The sequence below is a fragment of the Pinus tabuliformis genome, chromosome 7 (genome assembly GCF_031772625.1).
Source record: "Pinus tabuliformis cultivar Carrire ecotype Pingquan chromosome 7, CPIR1, whole genome shotgun sequence".
Lineage (NCBI taxonomy): Eukaryota > Viridiplantae > Streptophyta > Pinopsida > Pinales > Pinaceae > Pinus > Pinus tabuliformis.
Genome location: NC_142293.1, coordinates 656,845,764 through 656,857,864, shown reverse-complemented (window position 1 = coordinate 656,857,864; position 12,101 = coordinate 656,845,764). Strand labels below are relative to the sequence as shown.

The window sequence follows — 12,101 nt, the reverse complement described above, 5'->3', positions numbered from 1 at the left end:
CTTCACTGCCATCTCTGTTTAGAGATTGGGGTGCAGTCTGTACCAACCACCAAAAAAACGCAGTCTTTTTACTTTCATGCAAGCTGCAACACAGTCACTTTAATTGTAGATCCATCCATGCACTTTGATCTTGAGCCATACTTCTTCATTCCAACTCCATGCATGAATTCTCCTCACAATTCACATTGTTGTTCATTGATTTAATAGCACAGGTTAATGAATTCTCGTTTTTGGTGCAAGACATAAGCAATTTGTTTTATTTACACTGCGTTGCATCACTCTGCTATCTTCTTCTTCTTCTCAACCACGCCTAAAGCCACCTACTCGACCTTTGTTCAGCTCGTTTACCTTCCAACTCTCCCACTGTTCACGTAGCTCCATTTTCTTGACCTTTCGTTGCTTCCATCCTTCTATCCACCAACCAACTTCATGCACTCTTTCTCCATCTTATTTCTCTGCCCCTGAGCCATCACACGCTCCATCTCCATCTTACCTATCCACCCATACCACTCCATCACTTCACCGTCACCCAAAACTCCCACGGTCGAACATCCTGTAGAAGTTAGCAGACTTCCTGTAGAATTCCTGAGTTTCCTGTAGGATCCCCTGCAGACATCCTGTAGAAACCTGCAAACTCGGTTGCCGAGCACCTGAACGTTGTGGACTTCTGTGGACTGATGCTAGGGATCCCCTGGGACCTCTCCTAGCCCCTCCTGACCTCTCCCAAGCTTTCCTTCCCTTCAAACCACTCCTGCACAGTCAAAACCTAGTCAAAAGCACAATCATAATAACTCCAACCACTTAAGAAAAAATCCAAAAACATGTTCTTTTCAGATGCAAGTAGCTTAGATTCATGCATTTCAATTCACTAGAAGTAATGGCATCATTGGTAGAAGTTTCATTCCCATTTTTGCATTGTAGGGGTTAAGCTAGTCAAATTAGGGTTTACTAGGGTTTCCATGTTTTGTTGGCTTTCAGTTTCTTTTTGCAAAGTAGGTTAACTTCCTTCGAGATAGCTTTCGTCCATCACTCATAAAGCTTCTTCTGAGAGCATATAGAAGTTGTCTTGAGCCCTAGCGGACTTGTGCCAGCTGACCAAGTGACAGCTGCGACAAGAGCTAGTACTTGTGCATACAGCACCGTCGCTTCCAAGTTTGTACGAACTACCCGGTTGATAAAATTAGAGATAGGAAGCTCCAGGAGTTGTAGCATTATTGCTACAATACTGGAGCCCACCACCTTTTAGGTTAATGAATGCCCCCACAACCTTCATGCTGTTGATGGAAAACATCTTGCAGCTCTTTACCAACTTGTTTGTGGTAGTGTATGTGGATGACATCATGATATTCAACCAGAGTTGGGAAGAGCATATACACCATATCTGACAAGTCCTCCAAACCCCGTGACAATGCAAATTGTGTGCCCATTTGGAGAAATGCACTTTTGGTATGACCCAGGTTCAAAATATGGGGTACATAATTAATGAGAGGGGTGTGCAAGTGGACCCAACCAAGATACACTTTATTCAAGATTGACCAGCCCCAACCACTCTAACAGAGCTCCAAATATTTTTGGGTATTGCCAATTTATATCATAGGTTCGTGTTGGGATTCTCTCATATCACATGGCCTTTGATTCAAGTCACTAATGGCAGAGCAAAAGAAAAGTTCTTTTGGTGTAAATCCCAATATAAGTTATTTGTCAAGTTGAAGCGTAACCTCTACTTTTCATGAGTGCTCACATTACCAGACCCACAACAACCATTTGAAATTGACACAAACAACTCTGATTATGCTATTAGTGTAGTTCTTACCCATTAGGGGCATCGAGTGGCATATCAAAGTGAGGCAAATTCAGATATAGTCCAAAAGTATCCCACTTATGACAAAGAGGTATTCTATTGTGCATGTCTGCCGACAATGGAAGCATTACATTATGGGGAAGGAAACGATCATCCACACAAACCACTGACCCCTGTAGTTCATATAGACACAAGGGAAGTTGAAGTCAAATCACCATAAAAAATGGTCCACAAAGCTACAATGGTTCCATTTGAACATCGAATACAAAAATAGAAACATCAACAATGTTGCATACTGTTGTAGTCGACCACTGGTTATGACATTGACCACTGTGCTCAACCCTTGTGGACACGAAACTTCGGGGTGGCCACATATTTACAAGAGCGATTGAAAATTCGATAACACATTCCAGATGCTCCTAGAAGGAAATAAAGTTCCATATTTTCACTTCCAGTGTGCACTATTATGCCACATGGGACACCTCTATGTTCCTACAAGAAAGCGTGCCAAGATAATTTAAGAGGCGCACTACGGTTGGGTCACTGGACATTTCAGAGTAGAGAAAGTAGTGGCATTGTTGCAAAAGTATTTTATTGGCCGAACCTTTGACATGATGTTGGGAAGTACATCAAATCTTGCATTGACTACATCATTGCAAAACCAACAATCAATATGCATGGCCTATATACTCATCTGTCTACTCCTATTTAGTCTTGGGAATCCATATCCATGGATTACATGTCGGGCCTTCCTTCTACTAAGCATGGAAATGATTACGTGTTCATGGTTGTTGAGAGATTCTCTAAGATGGCCATTTTAATGGCCTACAGGTAGAGTATCACAACAAAAACCACTGCTAAGCTCTTCCTTGAACGAGTGTGGGTACATTTTGGGATCCCACATTCCATTATCTCAGATCAGGGCAACAAGTTCTTGAGTACATTTTGGTCAAGCCTCGGGTTGATGTTGGAGACCAAGCTAGCTATGTCCACAACCTTCCACCCCCAAACTAATGGCCAAACAAAGGTCGTCAACAGGATGAACATGCACATTTTGCACATGTGCAAATCAAAGCATCCACACACATGGGATGAAAGCCTCCCCTATGTCTAGCATAGCCATAATAGAGCTCTCCATAGCTCAAATAGCCATAGCCCCTTTCAGGTGGGGTTGGGATTCCAGCCACTAGGTCCCATTTACGTGCTCATACCATTTGCAACTACTCACGCAAATTTGACTCATGTCCAGTTTGAAGTTTACCAAGCTAACAACTTCATTGATCACATTCAACACATCTGCCAACATGTCCATGAGATATTGGACAAATCCAATACTAAGTAAAACCATCATCATGATCAACATCGATGTACACACAAGTTCCAGTTGGGCGATAAAGTTTGGTTACATTTGCAAAAGGAGCACCTTGTTGGGCCCCATCGCAAGCTTCACCCACTCTGATTTGGGTCATACACCATCACCAAGGTTGTATAGGACAATACCTTCGAGCTCAACATTCCACCATTCCTTAGTCTACACCTAGTGTTCAATATGGACCGGTTGTGACCATACTTTCCTCTATTTTTTAACACATTCGACATTGCTGAGAAGTTGATTCCAACAAAGCTCAACCCACATTGCATCGAGCAGGCCATAATTGATAAGCTCATGGACACACAAATCAATAACACTCGCTAGCAAAGGATCTAACTATATCGAGTTGTCAAAGCAAGCCAACTCCTTCACTAATGTAAGTGGTTCACCAGGGACTAGGTTCAACAGAAATTTTCTCACCTCATAGAGGCTTTGCACGCAATGGGGACCATTGCTTCCTAAGGGGGGACAACTAATCCGTCAAAGCCCAAAATTTTTGTATCTAGTGCATCTTTTTGCCCATATGATGCCTCGTTTATTCCCTTGTTTTACTAGTTTATGAACCTTTATCTTGCACTTATACATATGTTTCATACAATAGTGAATATTTACATTTGATTTTCATTTTATAGCTTCGTTGTATGTATTTCTTAGGATTGATGTTCAGTAAATGTTGATAATGCAGTTCTTGCACTCCATAGAGATCTTGCACCAAAATGGAAGTATATAGAGACCACTTCATCATTTAAGTTTTCCATGAAAGAAATGCTAGCTGGTAGAAAAAACATGCATTTGGAACTATTTTGGATCATTTTTTACAGTTAGAGGTGCACCTATCTTTCATTGACCTATTCCTGCACTAAAGAGCAACCACTTTGGGGATTCGACATCTCGTTTTATAGAGTATGTACATAGTTGTCATTGAAATATTTTATTTATGATTCACGTTCTATATATTAAAATATTAATACATACTCCCAATTATACTTAGGAAGTAGAAAACATATATTCATAGGAGACTCTCTTTATATATAAATATTTTCGTTGTAAATATTTTTTAAATTTTACATGTCAACTCCATATTTAAAAATGAATGAATTACAAATCTAGCTAAAAAAACTATTAATGGAATAAGAATTCTTTATATATATATAAACAAACATACATATAAATATTGGAATATTTATTTATTATTCACATTGAAATGTTAATAGATGAGCTAATCATATATAAAAATAAAAAAACATATATCTCTTTAACATATATATATATATATATATATATATATATATATATATATATATATATACTACTTTTCTAATTAATATTTAAAATGTCACATGTCAACTCCTTTCTTCCTAACAAATTATTAATATATTAATTCTTCCTTTCTTTATATATAATCTATACTAAATGTTTTAAAAAATATTATATATGTATATAGTTTTATATAGTTGACATTGAAATATCTTATTTATGATTCACATTATATACATTAAAATATCAATACATGTTCCAATTATATTTGAATATAGAAACATATATTCATAGGAGACTCTTTTTATATATAAATATTTTTAAAATGTTATATGTCAACTCCATATTTAAAAATAAAAAATTACAAATCTCCTTTAAAAACATATTAATGAAATAAAAATAATCTATATTAAATTATTTAAACTAATAAAATGTTATAGTTTATTTATTTTATATTATACATGGTCAACATTGAAATATTTTATTTATAATTCACATTCTATATATTAAAATATTAATACATACCCCACTTATATTTAGAAATAGAAAAAATATACTTATAAAACTCTCTCTTTATATATAATTATTTTTATCACAGAGATTTTTTTAAATAATATATATGAATGACTTACTAATCTTGTTAAAAAAGTTATTAATAGAATATGAATTTAATGTAAAACTATGTTATTTAATCGGGACAATGATTTTTTTTGTGGTTTGAGTTCATCATAGATTACATCCGGGTTGACTTATGGCTTGAAAAACAAAGACCCAAGGACATCTAAGCTATCAAAATCATGTGAGAGCATCTAAGCTGTCAAAATCACCTGAGAATTGCACTCGGGTGGGTCACACCAACCCTTAACATGTTTGAATTTTTGTCCAAGGAGTGACCTTCATTTCACATCACAAAGTGACTTAACAGTGAGTGTCTATTCTACACCCTATGAGCTTAGACAATGAAATATTTTATTTATGGCCAACAATAAAATATTTTTTTGTTATTAATATGTTTTTATTTTAAAAAGTACATGCCAAGTAAGCATAGAATAAATTAAGTATAATATAATATCAATTATACTATTTTAACATGGAAAATGTCAACTCCAAAATTAAATAGTACATAGATTTTTAGTTTTAAAATGTCGATTCAATTTTTTTTTGTTACTTTCAAGTATTTTATGTAAAATTAAAGTGGAAATTGAAGTATTTTATTTATGGTATACATTGAATTTTCAAATTATTATTATTTTTGAAATGTGTTATTGTCACTGTTATTTTGTTATTTTTAAATCCAATATTACATGTTATCTTTTTTATTTTGTGATATAAAGTTTTTTTCAAATAATTAAAAATATTTTAGAATATTCTAAAAAGAATAAATCCATACCATTAACTTAATAATTATTAATAACTAAATTAAAATTCTAAAAATTCTATCCTAAAATAAACATAAATTCTATAATGATCGACTTCTTTAACTAAAAGATGGTTATGGATATAAAAATACTTCCATTTTACGTTTTTATTCGTGCCTCTTAGGAATTGATATTTTTGGCATCTTGTGACATATATCAGATGCCGCTTAAAAGTCATGGGATTGTTTCACACACCCAATCATCTTGGAATTAGGCTGTATTGAACGGTGAATTCTACATGACAGTTTCTGGTATTTAATTGTTTTGAGATTTTGTTGGAATATTTTAAAAAATTATATTCGTTTTCTATAAAAGTAAGTTCTACCTTTAGTGATATTACGAGAGGAATGTATATTAAATTCATGGCGTGCTTGCTCCATTGAGAACCTTCTTTGCTCTGCCTGATCCGATTCCTCTTCTGATTTCTGTGGTGACCAAATATGGATCAATACAGTTGTGAAATCAGATCCCTCGAGGTAGAGTATGGTCATGTTCATGGCCGACAATTAGGGCTTGTAAAACGTGTTTATCATGCGAAGAATGGGTGATGATAACTGGGAAGACAAGGATGGAACCTCGAAGAAGATCGAAGAGAAAGAGGTGAGCATAGAGCAGATCTTTGAGGACAAGAAGGTGCCTCTATGGTCGGAACAGATCACATTCAGAGCAATGTTTGTGAGCTTACAGCTGGGTATCATGTTTTCTATAATTGTCATAAAATTGGTCCTTCTCTCAATCTTGCTGCTGGATTGCTGGGATTCCTTTTCATCAAAACATAGACCAAATTCCTCGACAAATTCGGGTTGTTGAAGATTCCGTTGACCAGACAAGAGAATACTGTGATTCAAACCAGGTAATGGCAGAATACATTACTGTTGAAACTTTATAGATGTCGGAACTTGATCAAATCGGTATAATCCGAGTCTAGTTTATCCTCACCTTTACATATCAATGGGTTTTTCACCTTTTCGAGTCCTCCTTGTTTTCTCCCAACGACCATACATAGTGGTCACAGTGATGTACATGATTTTGACGAAACTATAGAGTCCATCACCCAATATGAGAACAACATATACAAAGACCTTGTAACCTTGGAGACCCTGCATAGTCGAGTCATCGGCAGTGTACCAGTTTCCTTTCTGGTTATGAATGGGAGGCCACATGAGACCCAAGTAGATTACTGCTCCAATCAATATGGACAAGTTTACCAAGTGAGGACAGATCATCCCAACTCCTATCTATGTCGAGCTGAAGTCGAAGAAAAATCTGCATTACAATTATTTTTGGTGAAGTTTTGATCGCCTAGTTTTGACAATAAAGAGATGGAAAAATGGGAAGTAACAGAAACTTCTATATATATATATATAACCCATGACTCGAGTATGGAAGGTCTCCAATGTTACAAGGTATTCGTATCTATTGCTCTCATGTTGGGTGATGGACTCTATAATTTCGTCCAAATCATATACATCACTGTGACCACTATGTATGGTCGTTGGGAGAAGACAAAGAGGACTCCAAATGGTCCTCCGAGGGGAAACAGTGACGGCAATAATGATGCAGCAATACCCTATGATGAGCAGCGGCGGAACGAGATGTTTATGAAGGACAGTATACCCCTTTGGGTGGCCGGAGCAGGGTATGTAGCCCTTGCTACTATATCTATAGGGGTCATTCCACAGATTTTTCATCTTATGAAATGGTACTTTGTACTGGTGGCGTACATAGTGGCACCAGTTTTGGCATTCTGCAACGCATATGGATCTGGGCTCGCGGATTGGAGCTTGGCTTCAACTTATGGGAAATTAGCCATAGTTATATTTGGAGCATGGGCAGGGAAGGAAGATGGTGGTGTACTAGCAGGATTAGCTGCCTGTGGAGTGATGATGTCTATAGTGGCCACTGCTTCAGATCTGATGCAGGATTTCAAGACTGGATACCTGACCATGTCATCCCCAAGATCTATGTTTGCGAGTCAAGTGATTGGGACTGCCATGGGACTCATAATAGCACCCTGTACCTTCTGGTTATTCTACAAGGCCTTCAAAGTGGGAGACCCAAAGGGAGAATATCCGGTCCCCTATGCACTGATCTACAGAGACATGACCATCCTAGGGGTCGAAGGATTTGGTGCCCTTCCCAACCACTGCCTTTGTTATGGTTTCTTCGCAGCCGCCATGGTAATCAACTTGATAAGAGACCGTGTACCAAAAAAAGTGTCACAGTATATTCCCCTGCCGATGGCCATGACTATACCTTTCTACCCAGGAGGTTACTTTGCAATCGACATGTGCGTGGGGACGGCCATTGTGATTGTTTGGCAGTAGCTGAACCGCAAAAATGCTGACGTAATGGTTCCTGCAGTGAACACTAGAGTGGATAACTTCATCACCAGTAATACCTAGGAAGGGCTGATCCAAACGAATTCAATTATTTTTATTTTTATGAGTACATATTACTTAAATGTTTTAGCCATATGTCTTTTTAGCTAGTTAGAAATTTGCTTCGTATATTAGAAAAATGTTCTTCATCATCAAGTTCATCGCGGAACATCTCTCATTTTATTTTATTATAAAATTTATTATGTAACATCTTTTTTGTCAAAACAAATAAAATTTGAAACCAACCATCCATTATCAATGAAATGACATTTCTATGGTTAATTTGCTAAGTGAACATAATATGTTATTTCATTGTTAATTTGCTAACTGAATACAATAATCTCTACTATTGTTGTGATAACAATAGACTTTTTCTTTCGATTATGATAGAGGTTCATCCTTGGCCCAGTTTCACATAATTCATTTAACCCTTCGGAAACAAAGTGACAATCGCATTCTTAATTTTTAAGAACATTGAAGAATAAAGATTAAAACAAAAAATGCCTAATCTTATCATTTAATTTAAAACCTCCACCCAATTTATATATATATATATACCTTATTTTTTAATTTCAATATATACATACTTGTAGATGAATATCGCTAAAAACGTTGTGATGGAGATTGACAGGAAAATAGGAGTTTTGTGGCTCTGAAAGATTTTTGATGACACCGCCACAATGATCCATGTTAATTTAGTTCAGGAGGGGGAAGGTCTATCGTTAGCGATGTCCAATTGTTTCCTCTCCCAAGTCGTCGAACACAAGAAAGCGAGGGTTTTGTGTTTTTGCAATTTGGATGGTGGTATCTCCATAAACTATGATAGAAAAACTCACATGGGGGTTGGGGGTCTAATGCTAATAGTGGAAAAATTCCTCTTCTCGTATGTCATCCGTGAGTGCCCCAATATTTCTTTGGTAGCTGAAGATGGTTTTATAAAGGACATTAGAAGCGAGAATTCCAAAGGATATTTTCTTGGTGTGGGCCTACCTCAGCACAACAACAATGGCATTAGTTCTTCTATTTTTGATGAGGGGATACTTTTTTATATGCCTTCTCTCTGTGTGTTGGAGAAAGAGAGTGGTAAGGATGTCAACAAAGTGTTCGCTGAAATGTCAGAAAGAGATGCCCATCAAAGGTATGGTAAATAATACAAAGTGTTTGACAAAAGTGTCTTGCCTGATCTCATAGTCTCAAATCCCAAATTTCCAATTTTTGTTAGGTACTTGTCGGGAGAGTCTCTTTATTTCCATATTAGAGCATAGGATGTTGTGATTGCATTGATAGACAACATTCAATTGTAGACATAAAACCCTGTAGGGGAGATGCAACTCCTCTATGGCGTGAGACAACAAAAAATGTCAAAAAGTCTCAACAACTATGGCATCAAGCGAGGCACCGCCATCTCCTTAGTTGTTTGTTTTCATGGATGTGTCACGAGAGGTGATACATCTTCTTCTTCTATGCCTATGTCATTCAAGGAAGCCTTCAAGCTAAATCCCAATCCCCAGATTCCCAACGAGCTTGCAGGTCAGGCTTTTGTGTTGGAATAATCCTCAGAATTCCTAGCACTCAAGGTAAATGATGTCATTAATAAGAAGAGAATAGTTAATTTTAAAATTTAGGCGATTATATGTTATTTTAATAGCATTTGGCCTTTGTGGTCTGCTCTATGAGATTGTTTCCAGTAGAGATGGTCTCAAAATATTGAATGATTATTTTGTTCGAAGGGATACTTTGTGGGTTTCTTCAAAGGTATAGAAGTCTGGAAAAAGGTTTTCAACTAAGGGCCCTGGTTTTGGGGCCAGGCTTTCCTCTTGATTTAATCATGGTTCCCAAAGTTTAATCCTCTTATCATGAAATCCTTGTCGATTCCTATTTAGGTTAGACTCCCTAACTTGCCTCTTCATTGGATCAGGCCAGGGATATTGGAGGATATTAGAGACTCTATAGAAAGATTATTTAAGGTTGATAATGACATATTATCATAGGGTTTGTAAGTTTCATCCACATTTGTGTGGAAGTCGATCTCAATTAATGGTTACCTGACAAAATTGTCCTCAGTGGGAAGGCAAGGAATATATCCAACCATTGAACTATGAGAACATTTCCTTCAAGTGAAAAATATGCCAAGAACCAAGGTATCTTCAAAATGTATGTCCTTATTCCAAAGGGGATTTCTACAACAAGCAGTAGAAGAGAAACCATCACGCCTAGACAGATCTGAAGGCTGCATCAAAGTAAAAAATCACAGCAAATCAATAAAAGAAAAATCCCCAGAATCAGAAGAAATATCCCTACCATTCAACCTCTCATGATTCTAGTCAGCCTCCATTTGCATCCACACAACCCATAAAAGAGGTAAATCTTTCAGAAAATAACAATGAGAGATCTTTAACCATAATTGTGCCTAAAATTTGTGAGGAGAAGCAGAACCATGAGTCCGATCATTTTGATAGCGAGCAAGATCTATCAAATTCAGTTAATCTGGATGTTATGGAACTTTCTCGGCAAAATGAAGAAGTGGCATTATCCTCTATTGTGAAGCATGGCTCTGTAGGATGGATTGAAGTCCATAGGAAAAAGGGTACAAAAGAAAAACCCATGGATCACCTTAAAGTTTAAAACCAAGTTTGAATTTTATAAACAATCTTGCAACTTTGCCGCTATGTAAAATGTGTCCATGTCAATTACTTTTGAAGCCTCATTTTGGTGCAAGTGGCCACTATGTTCATGTTTGATGTAGTACTCGGAAGACTTCTACTCTCAGTAGGGTATCTTTTGCAAAATCTAAATAAGTAAATTGAATGTAAACTCAATTTTATTAATAAAAATTCTTTGCACTAGTTATATATATATACTTACTTTAAAAAATATTTTAAAATCTCATTTTCCTGAACAAAAATGAAAACATCTATCAATAAGAAAAATTGTTGTAACACATATACTTAAAAAATGATAATTAAATATTATGTTTTTTAATAACTTGCCAAACCACATTATTGAACTTATATTAATAAATTTAATAGGGTCAAATTTAATATTAAACCTAATATGAAACCTAAATCTAATATTAATATTTCCTAGGCTCAATGTTAAATCCTAAACCTAATATTAAAAGGTATAGGGCACAACACATAGGGCTCACTTATAAAGATACACTTATCCTTATGATGCTCTCATTTATAGTTAAGCCCTTAGATTCCCTTCTTTCAAAGCTCACAAAGCTTCATTGAAGAAGTTATCGGGAAATTTTCTCCGTAGACATTTATTTCCACTCTCCAAATTCTATGCAAAGAATGTCAACAATGTAGACAAATCCACAATAAAGTCAAAACTAAATTCCAAATCCGTTCTTCAACCAAAATATTTTGACCAAACTTGTTAGTCACCTGTTGTCATGACGTAAGCCTCATTCGTGACACTCAAACACAGGTGATGGCCAGCTATGTTTTTCGAAAATTTCATACAGTTTGTTCACAAACCTCCTTGAATTTGTTGAATAATAAGTATTTGGTGTAGAAAAATACATTTATTCTTCATGCAGACATCAGTTTATCAAAATCTGCAATAAAAAATTACAACTATAAATCTTAAAATTTTCCAACTCAATTCAAAATGTTCTGCAGAAGAATGAGCCTTATCAATTGTTAACTACACATCTACAATTTCTGTCTCTTAAATGATAATAATTCTCATTTTAAAGATTAAATCGATAATTATTCATGAAAATAAAATTAATTTTAGGCTTAACCATTCCTCTTCACACAATGGACATGGATAAGAACATTTCTGTCAATAACATGAATCTCAATACCGGGTCTCAACACTCCTACAACACATTTTTCACTGAATTGTTGATCTCGGAATAA

The 12,101-nt window shown here is 35.8% G+C and overlaps 1 pseudogene; it reads left to right on the top strand.

Annotated features, from left to right (window-relative positions):
* Positions 1-7,170: 7,170 nt before the first annotated feature.
* LOC149249141 (putative metal-nicotianamine transporter YSL12 pseudogene) lies at positions 7,171-8,253 on the top strand (annotated as a pseudogene).
* Positions 8,254-12,101: the final 3,848 nt, after the last annotated feature.